The sequence below is a fragment of the Stegostoma tigrinum genome, chromosome 8 (genome assembly GCF_030684315.1).
Source record: "Stegostoma tigrinum isolate sSteTig4 chromosome 8, sSteTig4.hap1, whole genome shotgun sequence".
Lineage (NCBI taxonomy): Eukaryota > Metazoa > Chordata > Chondrichthyes > Orectolobiformes > Stegostomatidae > Stegostoma > Stegostoma tigrinum.
Genome location: NC_081361.1, coordinates 46,497,643 through 46,517,683, shown reverse-complemented (window position 1 = coordinate 46,517,683; position 20,041 = coordinate 46,497,643). Strand labels below are relative to the sequence as shown.

Sequence of the window (20,041 nt, the reverse complement as noted above, 5' to 3'; positions counted from 1 at the left end):
CTAGGATGACAGAAGGTGATCATTCAGCCTGTTAAATCTGTGTTAACATTCTGCAGGAACATGTCCCACTCCTCCAGCCTCTCCCCATAATCCAGCAATTTTATTCTCCTTTTTAAAGGCTTATTCAATACAGTTGTGAAGATAACAATTGAACCTGCTTTCCACCAGTGGATTCATTGCTATTCTTTAAAATGTGACTTTTAAATGTTGCTTTTGATTCTTTTGATAATCACCTTATCCATGTCTTCTGATCCTCTGCAGCTGATTTGTCTAAACTTTTAAGTTTTGAACATCGCTATCCTATCTCTTCTCAATCCTCTCATTCCTATGGAGGGCAAGTGCAGTTTCTCCCATCTGGTCCTCATCCCGGGAACCACTGTCATAAATCTTTTCAATGTTCTCTGCAAAGCCTTCATATTATCCCAAAGTATGGTGCTCGGAATTGGATACAACACTGCTGTCGAGGTTTGACTAGTGTTTTTACAAAACATCATCATCATCTGTTTGCTTTATATGCTACACCTCTAATTATAAAACTAAGAATAACAGAAATTTTCTCAACCTGCCCTGCCACCTATAAAAATCTGTGCGTATATATCCATGAGTCTCTTTATTCCTGTACTTCTTCAGTCAACATTAAATTTAGACTAACAAGTATTGACCCATTCCACTAGCCTGTTTCTGACCGGCTGCAATCCATCACCATTTTTGTTTCAGTCACTTTACTTCAAAGTTTGTAAACGTTTGAGTTGTCAAGAGAAGCATTTATTTAGTTCACCAGCCCCTGGAGAACCCCACTGTATACCTTCCTGTTACTCAGGTAACTCTGTAATTATACTGCCATTTTCCCTTTCAAACCCATAACCTGCAACTTTGATAGCAAGCCTATTGCATGGCACTTTACCAAATGGCTTATGGAAATCAAATATATACCATATCCACTGAATTATCCATTAAATTGAACAAGTTGCATGAGAGGTCAAATGTGTAGCAGATGGAGTATAATTTGGTTACAAGAACAAGAAGCAGATTATTACCTGAATGGCAATCGATTGGGAAAGGGAGAGATGCAATGAGTTGTGAGTGTCCTTGTATACAAGTTACTGGAAGTAAGCATGGAGATTCAGATGGTAAGTGGTATGTGGCCTTTCCAGAGACACAATTCAAGTAAATGGCAGCAGAGATGTCTTGCTGCAATTATACATTGCCTTGGTGAGACCACACTGGAGCATTGCATGCAGATTTGGTCTCCTTATCTGAGGATGGAAGATCTGACTATGGAGAGAGTGCAACAAGTTTTAGTAAACTGGTTCCAGGGATGATAAGACTGAAGCATGAAGAAAGACTGAGTTGGTTAGGACTATATTCACCGGAGTTTACAAAATGAGGGTATTCTCAAAGAAACCTATAAGATTTTAACAGGGATTAGACAAGATAAATGCAGGAAGGCTGTTTCCTGATGACCTGGGAGTACAGAACCAGGGGACACAGTTCAAAGATATGGGTTAAGCCATTTAGGACTGAGATACGGAGATTTCTTGCCCAGAGAGTGGCGTTAGCCTGTGGAATTCTCTGCCACAGAAAGCAGTTCAGGCCATAACCTTGAAAGTTTTCAAGAAGGGGTTGGATACAGTTCTTTGGGCTAGAGGGTTCAAAGGTTATAGGGAGAAAGCAGGACAATGGGCTGAAGTTTGATGATCAGCCATGATCACATTGAATGATGGAGCAGGCTTGAAGGGCTGAATGGCCTGCTCTTGCTCCTACTTTCTGTCTTTATGTTTGCATCAACAGTCTCTGCCACCTCAACTCAATCAAAAAACTGAATCAAATTAGTTCAATATGATTTGTTTTTAAGAAATCCAAGTGACTGTACATTTTGACCTAGATTATCATTTCTAAAGGTTTTCTAACACTGAAGGTAAATGTATTCACCTGCAGTTGCTTGCCTTATTCTTGCAAGTATTTTTAATCAACCTGTTTGAACATGTCATGAGCATGCACCTCTCAGCAGGCGAGACTTGAATGCAGGCTCCTGTCCTACCATTGCACAACATGAGGAACTTGGCTTGGCATTAGAGATAGTGGGAACTGCAGATGCTGGAGAATCCAAGATAACAAAGTGTGGGGCTGGATAAACACAGCAGGCCAAGCAGCACCTCAGGAGTACAAAAGCTGACGTTTCAGCCCTAGGCCACACTTTATTATCTTGGCTTGGCATTATATTATTTTTTGAACAAGTGGTGAGGGAATGTTAAATGCACATTAATTGGGTGTTTAATTTTGTTTGTGTGCTGGATTAACTGAGAATTTAGTCATGTTCAAAAGTATATCAGCAAGTGGAAATGGTGGTTGTTATATTTGATGGTATACGTGACATGTGTCTGTAAACAGCAGATTATAAGTATATAAATATTTGACTCCAGCTTCATTATCTATTTACCTGTCGAATAGAACACCCAGATATAGTTATCGAGTCATACAGCATGGTCATACTGAATACTTTCTGCCCATCTTTACAAAAGAATGAAGGATGAAGCAGATATTGTGAGCAGTATTTAATATTGACAGCACAGTTTTCACCTAATTAGGCACTTAACTAGACAGCCACAGGCCTTCCCAAGAATCAAGGACGCAAGGGACAGAAATCTTGTCCCCACAAGAAATGCCAACTACTCATAGTCCAGTGGCTGTACATTTGCAGCTGTACCACTCGGGTAATTACTGCTGGTAATAGATCTACCCAACACCCAAGATCTTGGAGGAACCCAAGTCACGGGTGAATGACAGTGAGAGACATCTCACAGTGTAGAGTTGTAGGGTAAGGGTTCAGCAGCAATGGTTGAGATGTTCAACACCCACATGCCTACACAAAGGCAGTCATTTGAGCAGCTCTGTTAACAAGGAAACTCACTTGGCATCTCATTTTGTTTTCCCAAATGGTAAATGCCTTACATGCCATAATAACTGCCCACTTAAGGCCCTCAGTTGGCAGTGGAGTGACATGGTTGTCCATGAGCTTTCCTATTCGGCACAGAGGCAAGAAAGCACTATGTCCATTCCTGGGTGGCTCAGTGGTTAGCACTGCTGCCTCACATCATGAGGGACCCAGGCTCAATTCCTGCCTGAATTGGCTTTCCATTTGGAGTTTCTGCCAGGTGCCCTGGTTTCCTCCCACAGTCCAACAATGTGCAGGGTAGGTGGATTGGCAATGCTAAATTGCCCCGTAGTGTCCAGGGATGTGCAGATGAGATGGATTAGCCGTGTTAAATTCAGGGATATGGGAATAAAGTGGGGGTCTGGGTCCAGGTGTGATGCTGTTCAGAGGGTTCGTGCAGAATTGATGGGTTGAGTGGCCTCTTTACACAGCGTAGGTTTTTCTATGATTCTTTGAGGAAAAGAGGCCCTGTCAGACTAATGTTTTCTCTGAGAAAGGTGGGTACAGGATGGAGTTGAGACCCCTGCCCTGGATATACTTTGGAAGCAATCACAGGGACTGCCAAGTGCCAAGGCAGACATTTTAAAAGAGCCTGCCTTGGTTTTCTGTTGGTTTATTCCAGTTGGCTTTCAAAATATTAAGCTAGCCTACAGCCCTCACACACTATCACATCTCCACCCACCACCCTTACACTACATCAGTGTCTACGAGTTCCAGCTATTGCCACCCGATTCCCTCCACCACCACCAGCACTGCATCCTCTGGCTACTGTAGCCTCCATTCCAACTTAATGTGAAATCGTGGAAATCTATGCTCTCTACCATATACCCTCTATGCCAACACAGTTTCCACCATGAGCAGATCTCATGAGCAAATTTGAGATGAAAGTAAATGAAGACCTGGTATCTTTTACAACCTTTAAACAAAATCACACCCATCCATGAAACCCCATTCAAAACTTTGAAAAACACTTCAGATACTTAATCCCTCGCACCCCTGACTCCACGTCAAAAACAGGTAATCTTTTAATAACCTTTGAGCAATCAATCAAATGGGAATTTATATTCCCCTTCTTGTAGGTTGCAGAATGTGGCCAAACATTAATAATGATATGATGATAACCTTTATGATATTGGTGGCAAATATCTATTGTAATTGTTAGATTTTCATCCCTCAGATGGAGGTTGTCTGTAAGAAAATGTTAAAGGACACAGGGTTAAAATAATTTCACAGACTTTACGTGCTCTTCATACGTCTTTAGGCCTCCTTCATAAATGTGTGATTCTCATACTGCAGATGACACCCTTGCTGCAGACAAAATAGTGTCTGAATGTATTCATCACAGAGTACTAATGCCCTTGATGGTTCAGAGCTCCCTGCACGCCCGCCCCCCCACCCCCGCCCCCCCCACCCCAGGCTTCGTTGTATGAATCATGCTCAACCTCTCTGTCCTTCCAAGGGGTCACAGTTTAACGATATGGAATAGGCATCTGTTTAAAATGGGAATGGGACTTCCAAAGCTATGGTTCCACCCACCATTATTACAGATTCTTGGAATCACTATGACACTGCAAGTATTTAGGCCAATGTTTCAGATCAATGAGCTTTCAGCAGAACAGGAAGAAGCTGAAGATCGAAGCGGGGTTGAATTGGTATTGGCCAAACACAAAACCTGTAATATGGTGAAAGATTGGAGAGATTGAATGAAAATTTTCAGCTGATTTTATTTTAGATTTCCAGCATCTGCAATGGCCTGTTTCTTGACTGGTATTGTATTAAATTGTTCTGAGTGGCAACACAGAAGAAATAGATAATCTGTTAATCCATTAATATCTCATTAACCTACATACACTTCAATACATCTGACAGTGGCATGTGACAACAATTGTAGATCAGTTTATAGATTCAATCTTCTTCAACAAGCCAGATAAATTTCAAATCCCTACACAATTGACGTTGCACCATCTCTTCTCTGTAAACACAAATCTCTGGACATATGCTGTGCATAGTCACATGTAAATTTTCTTGTTCTGTTTCTGTCCCCCTGTCTCTCTCTCCCATTTTCACTCCCTCTCCTATTTTCCCTCTCTTGTTCTTACACTCTCATGTTCTCTCTCACTCTGTCCTGCTTTCTCTCTCTTTCTGTCCTCTGTATGTATATATGCATTCAAACAACAACAAAGCTCAAATTTGGAGATCTTAAACAAACCTCAACTCTCACATTATAATACATCTGTATTTTTTAATCATAGCTGTTTTCAATCTTTTTACATTTATTTTAAATGATCAGTAGATCATAGAAATAGATCTTCTCAAGATCATTTCATTGCTAATTATAATCACACTTTCATTTTAAATGTTTCTTGGCAATACAGTTGAAAAATAATTACCACATATCAGTGCTGAAGATGTTCAAACCATTTTATTTTTAGGGTCTATTATGTTTAAGAAGCCTTTTAATCTATTCTTCTGACCTTATAACTCAGTATGCCTTCGCTCCAGAAACATACAGATTTGAATACACTTATGCTTCAATGTCCATTTCCATCCTTACAACCCTATATTAAGTGACTTCCTTTAATATCATGAAGATGTTCTCTAATGCTGTAAACTGTCATTGGGAACAAAAGATTGAACCCAACATGTCTGGTCCTTTAAACACCCTGAAAATCTTGTGACTTCAGTTGCATCTTCTTGATGTTTTCTCTTACCAAATATCCAAGAACATTGTTCAAAAAAAAAGAAAAAACTGCAGATCTTGAAATCAGAGATAATGGGAACTGCAGATGCTGGAGAATCCAAGACAACAAAATGTGAGGCTGGATGAACACAGCAGGCCAAGCAGCATCTCAGGAGCACAAAAGCTGACGTTTCGGGCCTAGATCCATGTCCATGTCGTTGTTTTATTTTACAGGAACAGAAGTATTTGGAAACACAAACTGAATGACTCATGATCCATGGAGGGCAAAGCTACATGTAAGAAATTGGGTGTGTTCCCTTCACAAAAGGATACCACGTCATAATCTGCCTTTTTCCATTTTAGATTCTGAAAGATTTTCCATGTATTTCTAGCTATTCTTCTTTTTAATTCCCAAGAATGTAGCATTTTGATTGGCTGGAATTAAAGGCAAACATAACTACTAATTTAGTTTTCCAGGAATATGTTAATATACGCACCGCTACTGAGGTCTAATAGTTGCTCTACTGTGAAAACCCAGAAGCCATCATCATAGTTAGTATTTATATTAGTCATACTAGTGTAAGCTTTTGCTTTTATTTAATTTGAAACAAAGCCATTAACTTGATTGTTTTTGATGTTGCAAAAGTAATATAATTTGTGCAAAAGCAAAATACTGCAGATGCTGGGAATCTGAAATAAAAACAAAAAATGCTGGAAATACTCAGCAGGTCAAGCATCATCTGTGGAGAGAACCAACGATAATATGACAATCAAGATGACATTTCTTCAGAGCTCAACACATCTGTAATTTAGTTTGTGAGAGGCACACCATTTGGGAAGAGATTTGGAGAGGCCATCTCACAGAGTTTGTCATTATAAAATGGAATGAGGTAGCCTTTGCATCATTCATTAAACAAACCAGAACATATACTTATATGGCTCCTTTAATAGAATGTCTCGTACCATTTTATGGAATTCCTTTTTGACAATGAGCTGCATAAGGCACTATTGGGGCGGAGAAAGTGAAAGGTGACAGAGAAAGTAAGCCTTAGGATGCATCGTCAAAGAAGGAGGAAAGGGAGATAGAGAAATTAAGGTAGGAAATATGAGAGCTCAAGGCTGAGTGGCAGAAAAATGCACATGGGCAAAAGATGAATGGGACTTGATGCAAGTTTGAACTCAGGCAACATAAATTTTTGTTAGGGATAACAATGTGTAGACCTGGATGAGCACAGCAGGCCAAGTGACATCAGAGGAGCAGAAAAGCCAACTTTTCGGGTCGGGACCTTTCTTCAGAAATTTCTGAAGAAGGGTCCCAACCTGAAAGATCAGCTTTCCTGCTCCTCTGATGCTGCTTGGCCTGCTGTGTTCATCCAGCTCTACACCTTGTTATCTCAGATTCTGCAGCATCGGCAGTTCCTATTATCTCCAGAAATATATTTTTATTACTTTAGGTGAAAGGTTTAAAGTGGGCGATTAGTCACGGGTGCATTGAAATAATCTAACCTTTCATTAGCTGATGAACTGGGGCATGGAAGGAACTATAAGATGTTACTGAGGTAGGAGTAAGCATTTTTAGCGATAATGTAAGTATGGGGCTCTTTGAAATGTCAAAAATGACACCAAAGTTGCAAACAGATTGGTTCAACCTCCTACTGTTGCTATTGGTAAGAGATAAACTTAGCAGCAAATTTTGAATGGTAACTGAAGACAATGGTCATAAACCTACTGTACCAGATATATATGTGGGAAGATGTTTCATTTGATTACAGATGCATCCCATATTAATGAATGCAACTGACTATAATTGAAACTGATGTCTTCTATAAATGCAGAGCAAGATGGAGCACTTTCTCATTTTAATTTGCAGCAAAGGTATTTACATATAAAGCCATTGTTCGCAAAATAATAGGAATGGTTGGTTGCTGATATCTGATTGTATCTTCAGAGATTTCCATCTGCACTGATGCAATCTAAGTTCTCATAAACTGTAATTAAGTTGTCTTGCTAATTCTTTTCATATAAATGTCATAGGTTTCTACTAAGCATCAATACAGAGAGCAAATGCAAGAATCCAAATGACTCCTGGGTGCTACAATTAATTTCTCAACCTAAACTTAAACTTAGCTAAAAACCAATCATACTGTTAACATGGATAATAAAGTGTGAAGCTGGATGAACACAGCAGGCCAAGCAGCATCTCAGCAGCACAAACGCTGACATTTCGGGCCTAGACCCTTCATCAGAGAGGGGTATGGGGTGAGTGTTCTGGAATAGATAGGAAGAGAGGGGGAGGCGGACCGAAGATGGAGAGAAAAGAAGATAGGTGGAGAGGAGAGTATAGGTGGGGAGGTGGGGAGGGGATAGGTCAGTCGAGGGAAGGCGGACAGGTCAAGGAGGTGGGATGAGGTTAGTAGGTCGGAGATGGAGGTGCAGCTTGGGGTGGGAGGAAGGGATGGGTGAGAGGAAGAACAGGTTAGGGAGGCAGAGACAGGCTGGGCTGGTTTTGGGATGCAGTGGGGGGAGGGGATGAGCTGGGCTGGTTGTGTGATGCAGTGGGGGGAGGGGACAAATTGGGCTGGTTTTGGGATGCGGTGGGGGAATATTGCTTTTCTGGCCGGTGAATCTATTTTCATAATTAACCTAGAGTACCAATATTTGTTTGAGAGAGTGGGATATTTGACAGGAACAAAAGCAAAAGTTGCTGAAAAAGCTCAGCAGAACTGAGGAAGGGTCATTCGACCTGGAATGTCAATTCTGATTTTTCTTCACAGATGCTGCCAGACCTGCTGAGCAACTTCTGTTTTCATTCCTGATTTACAGATCTGCAGTTCTTCCGATTTTTATTTGAGATATTTGACAGTCTCTTTGAATTGACCTAACTCCATTTGATAATCACCTTCTTTAATGTATAGATAATACAGCTTTTAAAAAGATATTGGAATGATGAATCAAACCACTAAGATTAATATGAACTTTAATATGTTACATATTGTGGGAGCAAAGTGAAGAGTATAGCACTTTAGTAACAGAAGATTGATTATCCAAATGGCTTTGAGCCCAACTCTTTGATTTGTGAAGGTTTCCATGTTTAATAATGAGCCAACATTGTGGTTTGAGTAAGTTTAAAATTTTGTGTAATAATGCCTCATTATTTCAAGTGCATTTGCATAACATTATGCTGCAATTACTTTAAAGGATTATGAAATGCGTTTTGCAAAATCATTGTCTCAAATTATTACTGTAGTCTATAATCATCCTGATTTTAAAAATTACAAATGTATTTCCATAAATTGCTGAAATAGACACAGAGATTCCTGTTCCACAGGAGCAGGTAGATCTCTGATTTGTTATTCATTGGGACAGATTAAGGTCCCACTGAGTACAAGCCTGATTATTGGTTCATTTTCTTCCTACAATGTAGAGTTTTACATACCTTTGCTAAGACAACAAAATTCTACTTCACTTGATCTCTGTTAACATTCAGTACCTATGCTGAAGCCTAGTTCTCCTTCATTGTTCAGAGACTAGATCTTCAGCATAAGAAGAAATAGGTTTTCAGTTTTGTTGCTAGGCATGTGTTTGTGCCCAGAATGGGGCCAATGGGCTGAATTTTACAAGATTTTGGCAAAGTTGTTGAGTTTCATGAGAAGTTTCTCTCCAGGCAGTTTAGCAAGTTACTCAAGCTTTCCTCTGATTTCCTCATTTTCTATGCTTACTATGGCACTACCTTGTCCAATCTTTTCTCTCACCAGAGTTGGAAATATTCACCACAGTTGGGATTTCTAGCACCAGTGCCATATTTAAAACACAGTTATGTATTGTCCTGGCCCCAGATTTTCTCTGTACAGTGATACAATAAATAAAATACAGCTCAGGAACGGGCCCTATGGCTCACCACACCTGGGCTGATTCCAGTCCTTATTTAGACCCACTACTAATTGCTGATACATGGTTTCCAGCCCTCTGTTAGCCTCCAATTCATATGTCTATTAGGAAAAGCCTTAAACGTTGCCACTTTGCCTGCTTCCACAACCTCTACAGACAGTACATCCAGGCAACCATCACCCTCTGTGTGAAAAGTTTTCCCATCACTTCACCCCTTAACTTTCTCCCTCTCACTTTGAACCTGTGGCCCTTGGAGTTGAACTTTCCACCTTGGAAAAAAGCCTCTGACTATCCACCCTGTCTATACCTGTCATAGTTTTGTGGACCTCTATCAGGTCAGCCTCCGTCTTTCCACTGAAAACAATCTGAGTTTATCCAACCTCTCCCAATAACTGAAACCCTCCAGGCCAGGCAACAACGTGGTAAAGCTTCTCTGCACCCTCTCAAAGTATCGATGTCCTTATGGTAGTGTGGTGAACAGACCCACACACAATATTTCAAATACGGCCTCACTCAAGTTTTAAATAGCTATAACATAACCCGGCAACTTTTGTATTTAGTGCCCTGACCGATGAAGGCAAGCATGCTGTATACTGTCTTCTAAAATGCATCGCCTTGCATTTGTCCAGATTAAAATCCATCTGCCATTTCTCTGCCCTAATTTGCAATCTATCTACATCTCACTGTGTTCTTTCACTATCCTTCTCACTATCTGCAACTTCGTCAATTTTGGTATCTCCCGCAAACTTATTAATCAGATCACCTATATTTTCCTCAAAATCATTTATATATTTTACAAACAAGAAAGGTCCCAGCACTGACCCTTGCAGGACACCACTAGTTACTGACCTCTATTTGGAAAAGCATGCTTCCACTGCTTCTCTGTCTTCTGTGACCGCCAGCTCAGTATCCATCATGCCAGCTCACCCCAGATCCCATTGGACTCTACCTTTTGTACCAGCCTGCCATGAGGTGCCTAATCAAATGCCTTACTAAAGTCCATGTCGACAACAGCCGCTACCCTTCCCTCATCAATCAGTCTTACCACCTCCTCAAAAAACTCAATCAAGTCGTTGAGATATGACCTTCCCCATGCAAACCCATGCTGCTGATCACTAACAAACCCATTCGCTTCCTGATGTGAATAAATTTCTCTCAGTATCTTCTCCAACAGCTTCCCTACCACTGAGTAGCCTGTCATTACCTGGATTATCTTTTTTTCCCTTAAACAAAGGAACAACATTGGCCATTCTCCAGTCCTAAGGAACCCTGCCTGGGGCCAAAGAGGATGCAAAGACAATTGTTAAGGCCCCAGCCATTTCCTCCCCTGCCTTCCACAGTATCCTGGGATAGAACCCATCTGACTCTGGGAACCTGTCTACCATAATGCATTTCAAGACACTCGAAACTTCCTCCTTCATTATGTTAATCTACCTGAGTGTATTTGCCACCATTCCCTAACCTCAACATCCCTCACGTCCCTCTCTTCCGGGAATACCAATGCAAAGCACTCATTAAGGATCTCACCCATTTCCTCTGGCTCCACATATAACCTCCCTCCTTTATCCTTGAGGGGGCCTATTCTTTCCATAGTTCCTTTTTGTGAAGAATTGTCCCAGAGATGTTGGACAGAGACAAGTTGTCTCCACATTTTTTCAACTGGAACCTGGAAGGACTGAATGGTTGGGTTGGCAGAGGAGGGTTGCCCTCTTCCCTCATGGCCAGCAGACAAGTCTATGCCAACAGGCCATGCCAGTCTGGTCCAAAATTCCCACCCAGATCAGTGAGTATTAATGGTCAGGAGGAATGAACAGCAATGCCACATGAAGGTCAGTGATCTTCTCTGCTCACTGAGGGTATGTACCATCATCTCTCAGTCACTTCATTCTCACACCATCTCTTCTACCTCCCACCAAGGCTCATGCTCCACCACTTTCACTGTTGCTTACACTATCTTCCTGTACTCACCCTCACACCAAACCCAAAAATAGTAACTCTGCACGCCCTCTGAACCTCCTACTCACTCACTCAGGACATCACAGCACCTCATCCCTACCAGCGCCAGCACTACAACCATGCCACCCACTTTTATCTCAGTCAATCACTTCCTTTTCTCATTCCAGGAGAAAACAATCCAAATGGCAAGATGGGCGGTCAACTGAATGAGTCCACAGTAGGTCAATGTGCAAGGTTCAAATACAGCATCTGATAATCATAATTGCCTTTGATCTGGATTCTGTTGATGTTTGTGTAACGCTATTGCCCTTTGAAGGACCTCATAATGCACCTCTCATTGAATGAAAGACTTATCCCCCACCCACAACTACTACTACTACTGACTATAGCAGGACCCTTCTGACTGAAGGCCTTCTCCCATTACTTGACTGAGACTCCTCCACCTTAGACTTAGTGACATGTTTGCTGCCTCCAATCATTTTCAAGCCATTTTCATCTTCATTTTGCACTTGTTATTTGGATGACAATGGAAGGAAATAGTGGTTGTATTTCATGGAGTGAGTCACAGACTCAGCCAGTCTAAGTGTCCCTTATTCCCCTCCAAGTGTTCATATTCCCTTTCTGGCTGCCCACACGGTCAACCCCATTGGCTTTGGTGCTCCTCACATTTCCACCCAACTCATACATTTAACTGCTAATTTCGTCACTTCACCTTTTGAGACCCATTCATACTGCATCACCATGCTAGACATGGTATAGACTGACCCTACGCTGAAGTCAGGATGTGCCTATTGGCAGTAACTCCATCCCTGCATTTCCCTTCCATATTGTATTGTCTCCCCACTTAATACATTGAATTGTTTCTCCTCACAATTGTTATTCCCTTTGCATCCCAACATGCTGTTTCCAATCCCCTCAACTGATTGCCCAGCTTCTGTATCAAAGCCAGTGGCTCCTGCTAACATCCCCCTCACACCCCACTTTGACTTGCAATGGGCAGACCCCAGGCCAGACCATGGCTAACCCCCTTGACTGTGCTGGATGGACGACCCCTGACTGATGATTGACCTGATCCCTAACTGATCTCTCTGCAACTTAGTGGCTAATTTCCCACGACTCCCATGGCTTGTGCCGTTGCATCTGTGGGACTGCGGGGGCCCATTTCCTGAGCTGTTATGATGCAGACCTCTGGACCCTGACTGTTCTAAGCAGCCAACAGTGTCCAAGCGCCTGGACTGATAGCAGATACTGTCCCTGACTGACTGTAGCAGGACCCTTCTGAATGAAGGCCTCCTCCCATTACTTGACTGAGACTCCTCCACCTTAGACTTAGTGGCATGTTTGCTGCTGCCAATCCCGTGAAATGATTGCCCCAGCTTCCCTACCAGAGCCAGTTCTGGCCTAGGGCAGACTATGGTCTATGCCCTCGTCCACTCTGGATGAACTATCCTGGACTGATGACTGCACATGCAATGCGTCTGCCTCAGACACTGCCCCGTCATGGGGCAGGTCGAACATCCAAGTAGCTCAGCACTGTTCAGCAACATGTGCATCCATGACTGATCCCTGCTGATTACCAGAACAAGTTGCTTGGCTTTGTGTCTGCACTAAACCAAGGCAGCATTGAAGTTCTGAGAACCTTTAAGCTCTGATTGAGACAGCAAAGCATAAAAATGCGAGTATTGAAGCCAGCAAAGCTAGGGAAGAATGCAAGGAGCTTGGAGCAGCATCCTGTCCCAGTCCACATATTATTGTAGCTGTAGCATTGCGATAAGAGGTGCCAGTGTGCTCCATACTGCAGCATCAAACTGCAGAATGGTATTTTGAGTGGGTCAGAGGTGTATTGTGAGGATGCTGGGGTGAACGAGAAACCGAGACAGTGGCTGAGAAGTCACAGGCTAATGTTGAAGAATCGGAACGATGGCACAGTGGTTAGCACTGCAGCCTCACAGCACCAGGGACCTGGGTTCGGTTCCATCCTTAGGCGACTGTCTGTGTGGAGTTTGCACATTCTCCCTGTGTCTGCATGGGTTTCCTACGGGTGCTCCAGTTTCCTCCCACTGCCCAAAGATGTGCAGTTTAGGTGGGTTGGCCATGCTAAATTGCCCAGAGTGTTCAGGGGTGTTACATTAGGTAGATTAGACATGGGAAATGCAGGATTAAAAGGATAGAGTAGGAGGATGGGTCTGGGTGGGAAGCTTTTTGGAGGGGCAGTGTGGACTTGTTGGCCGTAATGACCTATATCCACACTGTAGGGAATTCTATGATGATGATCTATGAAAAGGAGATGCCCCTCTTTGATGATGAGTCCTCAGCTACTGTCCCCTCACCATACCATTCCTCCTTCCCCCCACACCATACCCATCCTGCTGGCCCTTCACCATGACCATCCTCCTTCCTCCTCACCGTTCAATCCTTCTGCCCCCTCTCCATGCCCATCCTTCAGTACCCTTGACCAGTTTTCTTCTGCTGTGATCTTTCTCAGGAGCCCCCAGTGTAGGTACTCAGTGCCTGGCTGCTGCCATATACCAGGAACCCGCATGCAGTGGCAGTGAGGGGGCCAGGCTTTCTATGACCACCTGTGGATGACAGTCATGGTATCCTGACTCAGGGAAGGACCCGTCCCCAGAGAGTGCAGTGGCTGGAGAGGACCAGCTGGGGGCTAGCAGTGTTGTGAGCACGACCAGGGAATGATGATGAAGGAGATATTGCGGTGGCCTGGAAGTTTATCTTCATCAGCCCCTGCTTCCGTCTCCATCGCTCCGAGTTGTGGATCACATCTTCCAGCTGAAATATGTGGCAGAGCTCAGCAGCAGCCACTTCTGGAGAAATGTTCAAAGCAGACTGTTGTGTGATACAGAAAATCTTTATGCCTGTACGGGGAAGTGATAATGTGCTTCTCATGAAAGAACAGTTGAGTATATGTAAGGAACCACAAAAACAACGTTTAAAACAATGAAATATTTGATTAAAGGGTAAAAAATGCTACAGATCCTGCCAAAGAAGAAATTTAAAGAGCAGCCAAAGGTGACAAAACATATAAAAACAGTAAGAGTGGCAAAAATAAGTTTTTAAAAAATGTGGAAGAGTTTCTTGTTGTTTCTTGATTTGGGAGAGTCTAGAGTCAGAGGGCATAATCTCAGGGCAAGAAGTCACCCTCTTAAGACAGAGATGAGGAAGAATATTTTCTCTCAGAGGGTGGTGAATTCTTTATCCTCGAGGGTTGTCAAGGCTGAATGATTGAGTATATTCAAATATAGACAGATTTTTAATCAGTCACGGAATCAAAGGTTATGTGGAAAAAGGCAGGAATGGGCAAATGATGGTTATCAGATCTGTCATGATCTCATCGAGCAGGTAGGCTGAATGGCTTACTCCTGCTCTATACCTAATGGTTTTATATCACACAACGCTGCGTTTTACAATGAAGAAAGGAAAAAAAAGTCTGTTTTGCAGCAATTGACAGTGATTTCATGGTCACCATTTTAACTCTAGGTTTCAAACATCACCATCTGCCCTGGTCGGCTTTTAACCCATATCCCTACATTGTTGGCCTGAGCCTCTGGATTACCTCCAGTGACATGGCACTATCTCCCGAGGTTGTGTGGAAAAATGGCTCAAATCATTCTCTCCAGGTTTCCCTCTATTCAGTAATGAGAATTTTAGATTCTGTTTATCACCTGTCTGAAAATCTAATTCAGCTCATTAACTGTGGGACAACTGACTGCGTCCTGGTACCATTTATTCCGTGGTTTGGTTCATCGGAAGCACAACGGACTGAATGCAATGCGGCAGGATTCTGCCTTTTTCTACATCATTCCCATGGTTGAAGCTTGCAAAATCTGGATCTCACATAACTGTTTTGATTTTTTGACAAGATATGACAAGTAGCAAATGTTGAGTGATATTTTGCAAAGTAGTACAGAAATTTGGCCAGTCTGAGCTTGGAGAAACCCGCACCTTCCTGGGTCTGGGGAGTTTCCCCATATTTGAATCCACTGACTATTTGAGTCATGTTTGTAACCTGGCAAAGAAGAATTTGATCTTGGATTAAGGAGAGGCAGAATATCGCAGATCAAAGATTTGAGGAGTGCATCAGCTTGAATTATTTCACTGTTGACTAGACCTTCACATGGCTGGAACAAAAGTTAGAATAACGCCTTTGACATTTATATATATATATTTTAAAAGAGCTCAATATTCATGAAAAAGGAGGAATTTTTTGCTTCCCTTGCTTCACAGTGATCTGATGGTCGGGCCTGTACAAATCTGGAGAGTTGATTTATGTCTGAAACTCAGAGAGCCAACCACTGCTATTCTGATCAATGATGGAGATTTTAATGTTAAAAATATACTCAATCAACCTGCAAATGATTAATTCTGTTAATTATTTTTAATTTAATCCTCTGGTCCTGAAGAAGGGTCAAAGGGTGCAAAATGTTAACTCTGATTTTTTTTCTTCACAGATACTGCCCGACCTGCTGACCTTTTCCAGAAACTTCTGTTTTTGTTCCTGATTTACAACTTCCGCAGTTCTTTTGGGTTTTATAAAACATTTAAATTGCTGCCTGCCACAAAAGAAGGATGAGGTCATGAAGCATGTAGTTGAAAGTTAACAAATATATGTTTTTGTAACTAGTTGAGCTGTTGATACTGACATAGAATGATTCTATAAACTTTCCATTAAACGATGGATGTTGTACCTTTATTAGAACAGTGTCATATGATAATAAACTGTAAAGAAGAGGTAACAAAGACAGACTGTGCTTGTACATAGCACATGCAATGTCTATTTGATATGCCACAGAAAGCTGAGATAAATAACGGTATAAAATGTTATTAGAAACATTTCATGAGAGATAAATGTTGCCCAGACACGAAACAAAATCCCTGTTTATTTTGAATGATGTTGTATCAACTTTTTGGTTCATCTGAGAAGGCAGATAGAGCCTACTGACAGTGCAGCACACCTTCAGTAGCCAATGAAAGGTCAGGTTTCTCAAATATATTTATTCATTCATGGGTAAAGATGGCAGATTTCTTTCCATAAAGGAGCATTAGTGAACCGGATGGGCATTTAATGACAATTGGAAATGACAATTGTTATGGTCACTGTTTCTGAAACCGCGTTGATGATTTTTAACTGAACTCAAATAGAACTTGAGCCCATAGCCCAGGAGCTTTAAGATAAGTCTCTAGGTTGCCAGTCTAGTGATATTACCATTTGCTACCATGTTCCAGTTTAGATAATGAAGCTAAGTTTTGAGAGTGAGCCATGGACGCATTACGTGACTCAAAAGCCAGAGTGTTGCCATTGTGTTAATGTTGATAATAATAATGAGAAGACTCTAACGTGTGTGATGCAATCCAACAGAGCAGTTGTTTATCCTTTCAGTATGGTGCCATCATACAACAAAATGACATAAAAATAGCAACCTTCAATTTTTGTTTTCGTTCTCTTAATTGTGTTGCATTTTTAGATTAGAAATATATAAGGAAGGTCAATACAGCCAACAGCTGATGTCAGGAGAAGAGAATTGATATATTTCATTGTAAAAATCCCAGGTGTTAACACTTCTTGTTTAGCACCAGTTCAAATTGCAGCAAATATATTGGTAAGCTTTTTATTCCATGAAGAATTTAAGCTGCATTCCTATGAACTGCAGCTGAGTGAGAACCGATGGATGTGTGATTCCTTTAATTTTGTACGGCTGAAGCTACATTTTCTGTAACGTTCATTGGCAAGACTTTCATAGGCAACAACAGACATTATTTAGAAGGGCACATTTTCCCTAAACATAAGGAAAATAGCAGGACAGCAAAGATAGATAGTTTCAATTAATTTTGAGTTACTTTAGCATCAGTTGGTACATCCATTGTCATTGAACAAACAGAAAATATTCTCAATCACACTAGCTCTCATAAAAGTTTGTCTAAATTTTCCAAATTGTATTTATTTGTGAGCTGGAATATTATAAAATATACTTTTAATGAAAAGTAAACTTCTGCCTATTGCAAGATGTTGCCCAAATTCTAGTTTGGCGAAAAATTCATTGTGTCTTTTATGAAATCGTGAAGGCCAATTACACCCATTAAAAAATTTGATTTAAAAATTGTCAATTTATTTTATTTGACTGTGATAATTTAATGGTTTTCTCTTAATATAGCTATTATTTTTCAATATTTTTCCTTTTGTATCTCCTAGGATCTGTAATATTAGATTTAAGAAGGCACAATAAGGAATTATGGCTTGAAATTATGTGAGCTCTCTTAATAATGTTGGCAATAGCAACAGTTAATGCCACACATGAATACTGTATTCTCCCAGCCCTTGGTAAAAAGATTTGGGATAATGATTGTAGAGTTATTGAGGGGTTCTTATAGCAGCTCCATAAGTAATAACAGTAGCAAACCCCCATACGTTAAAAAGCTTAGGCAGACTTTGTCTCGTGCAACAGTTGTGATGATTTCCAGACAATTGTGAATTGACTTCCTCTAGACAATAAGTAACTGCAGTGCAGACTTCAACCTGATTAGTTAACATTAACCTCATTTTAATTATTGTTGGGTTAGATAATTAACCAAGTCAACTCCTTTAACAGCCTAATGTTTGACCTGCAGTAAATGCATAATATAAAGTAAAAGAGGGCAGATGTGACCTATTTCTCAGGGATCATTGTTTTACTATGCAGCTCCTTTTATCAAGTCAATTAATTCATGGTGTTTTATTTGTACTAACTCAATCTTGATAACATGAATATAAAATCTTTCTTCTCTGTCTCTGAAGTGCACATTCTCTGAAATCATAGTTGAAAGTTATGTGTACTTTTAATATCATCAGTAGCACATTCAATGGGGTCAAAAAATGATGGTTCATTTTGCATAAAGTAGAGTGTCAGGCCATAGTTTTTACTTGGACATTTGTAAGTATCAGAAAGCCATAAAACATTACTAAAAAGAAATTTCATTACCTAACTAGGTAACTTGATCCTGATAAAACAAAATCCCAATACAACAATAAATGCTGCTGTTAAATTTTCAGGAAAGGAAACGTTATTTTTATATATAAATACATTTGTGTTGAAAGAAAATACATACTGGACTAGCTGTATAAATACAGTGGCTACAAGAGGAGGTCAGTGGCTAGGAATCCTTCAGCAAGTAACCCTCTCCTATCTCTCCAAAGCCTGTCCATCATCCAAAAGGCAAATGTCAGGAATGTGATGGATGGAACACTCCCCACTTGCCTGGATGAGTGCAGCCCGAACAACACTCCAAAAGCTTAACACAATCCAGGACAAATTTGCCTGCTTGATTGTCACTCCATGCACCACTTTTAATTTTCACTCCCTTCACCACTGATGCACAGCGGCAGCAGTTTGTACCATCTGTAAGATATACTGCAGTAATTCATCACAACTCCTTCAACAGCATCTCCCAAACCCAATCTCCACCATTAGATGGACAAGAGCAGCGGATGCATGGGAACACCATCATCCGTAAATTCCCTTCCGAATCACACACTATCCTGATTTGGACATATCAGCCTCTCGTGTGTCTTTGGAACTGCACCCTTCCAATCAAGTGGATTCTATCATACTGCTCAATTGTGCCATGATGATATTGGATAGGCTTTAGGGAGTGAGGAAGTGAGTCACTCATCATAGAATTCCAAGCCTTTGACTTGCTGTGCATATCTCTACACCTTGAGAATTGCAGTGATTTAAGAGGGCTGCTCAGCACCATCAAACACTCCAGGGCAATTAAGAACGGATAATAAATGCTGACCTCGCCAGTGATGCCCACATCACACGAACGAGTAAAATTTGAAATAGCTGAGAAACTAGTCATGACTCAAGCAGCTTTAATCTAATTTTTGTTCTTGTCATAAATCAAAACTTTAAGCTAATTTGAGAACTAAAACTCTATTCTCAATGCAGACCACAGAGGCAAGGGCTTTGAATAGGGTCAAAAATACCTATGGACTGCATGGTGAAATGAAAGCCGTCTACCTGTTCAATACAGCTCCAATATTCCAGATAATGCTCTGGGTAGTGTCCTTGAAGGCAGCGGCCAGTGATTCATGCACAGGACAGCCTTTCAGGCTGGGCTGCCCCACGGTTTGAACTCTCAGATCAAGGTGATGTGTCCAGATAGCTGAAGCATAATCGGATTGAGCTGAAAGAATTAAGAACCTTTTCTCATTAGTGTAGTCCAATCAAATGCAATGGTTCTGGTAGTTATGTGTCTCTCAGTTTTTGGAAAACAATGCAGCAAATCGAATTGAAGTGATGATGGTGAAATACACCAAATAACTCAATTCAGCCTTTTGGGAACATTGGAAAAAAATATGAGAATACTTATGGATTCACCACATCACAAGATTTGGAGCAAGATGCCTGCTGTTCAATTTACTAAATTTGTTTATATATTATGTGTGTCGCTATGACAATGTTAGCACTTTTTCCCATTCCTAATGGTCATTGAGATGCTAATATTGAACTGCTTTCTTAAATGGCTGCACAGCTTGCTGAAGATGCCCCCCACAGTGCTAGTAGGGATGGAGCTCCAGTATTTTGACC

General features: G+C 41.2%; 1 protein-coding gene across 1 annotated transcript in view; it reads right to left on the bottom strand.

Moving 5' to 3' along the window:
- Positions 1 to 19,604, bottom strand: part of pdcb (phosducin b) — a 31,275-nt gene extending 11,671 nt beyond the window's left edge. The window contains exon 1 of the mRNA XM_048539202.2: positions 19,472 to 19,604. The gene's annotated coding sequence lies outside the window, so the exon portion shown is untranslated. The remainder of the gene's footprint in view (positions 1 to 19,471) is intronic.
- Between the last annotated feature and the right edge of the window lie 437 nt (positions 19,605 to 20,041).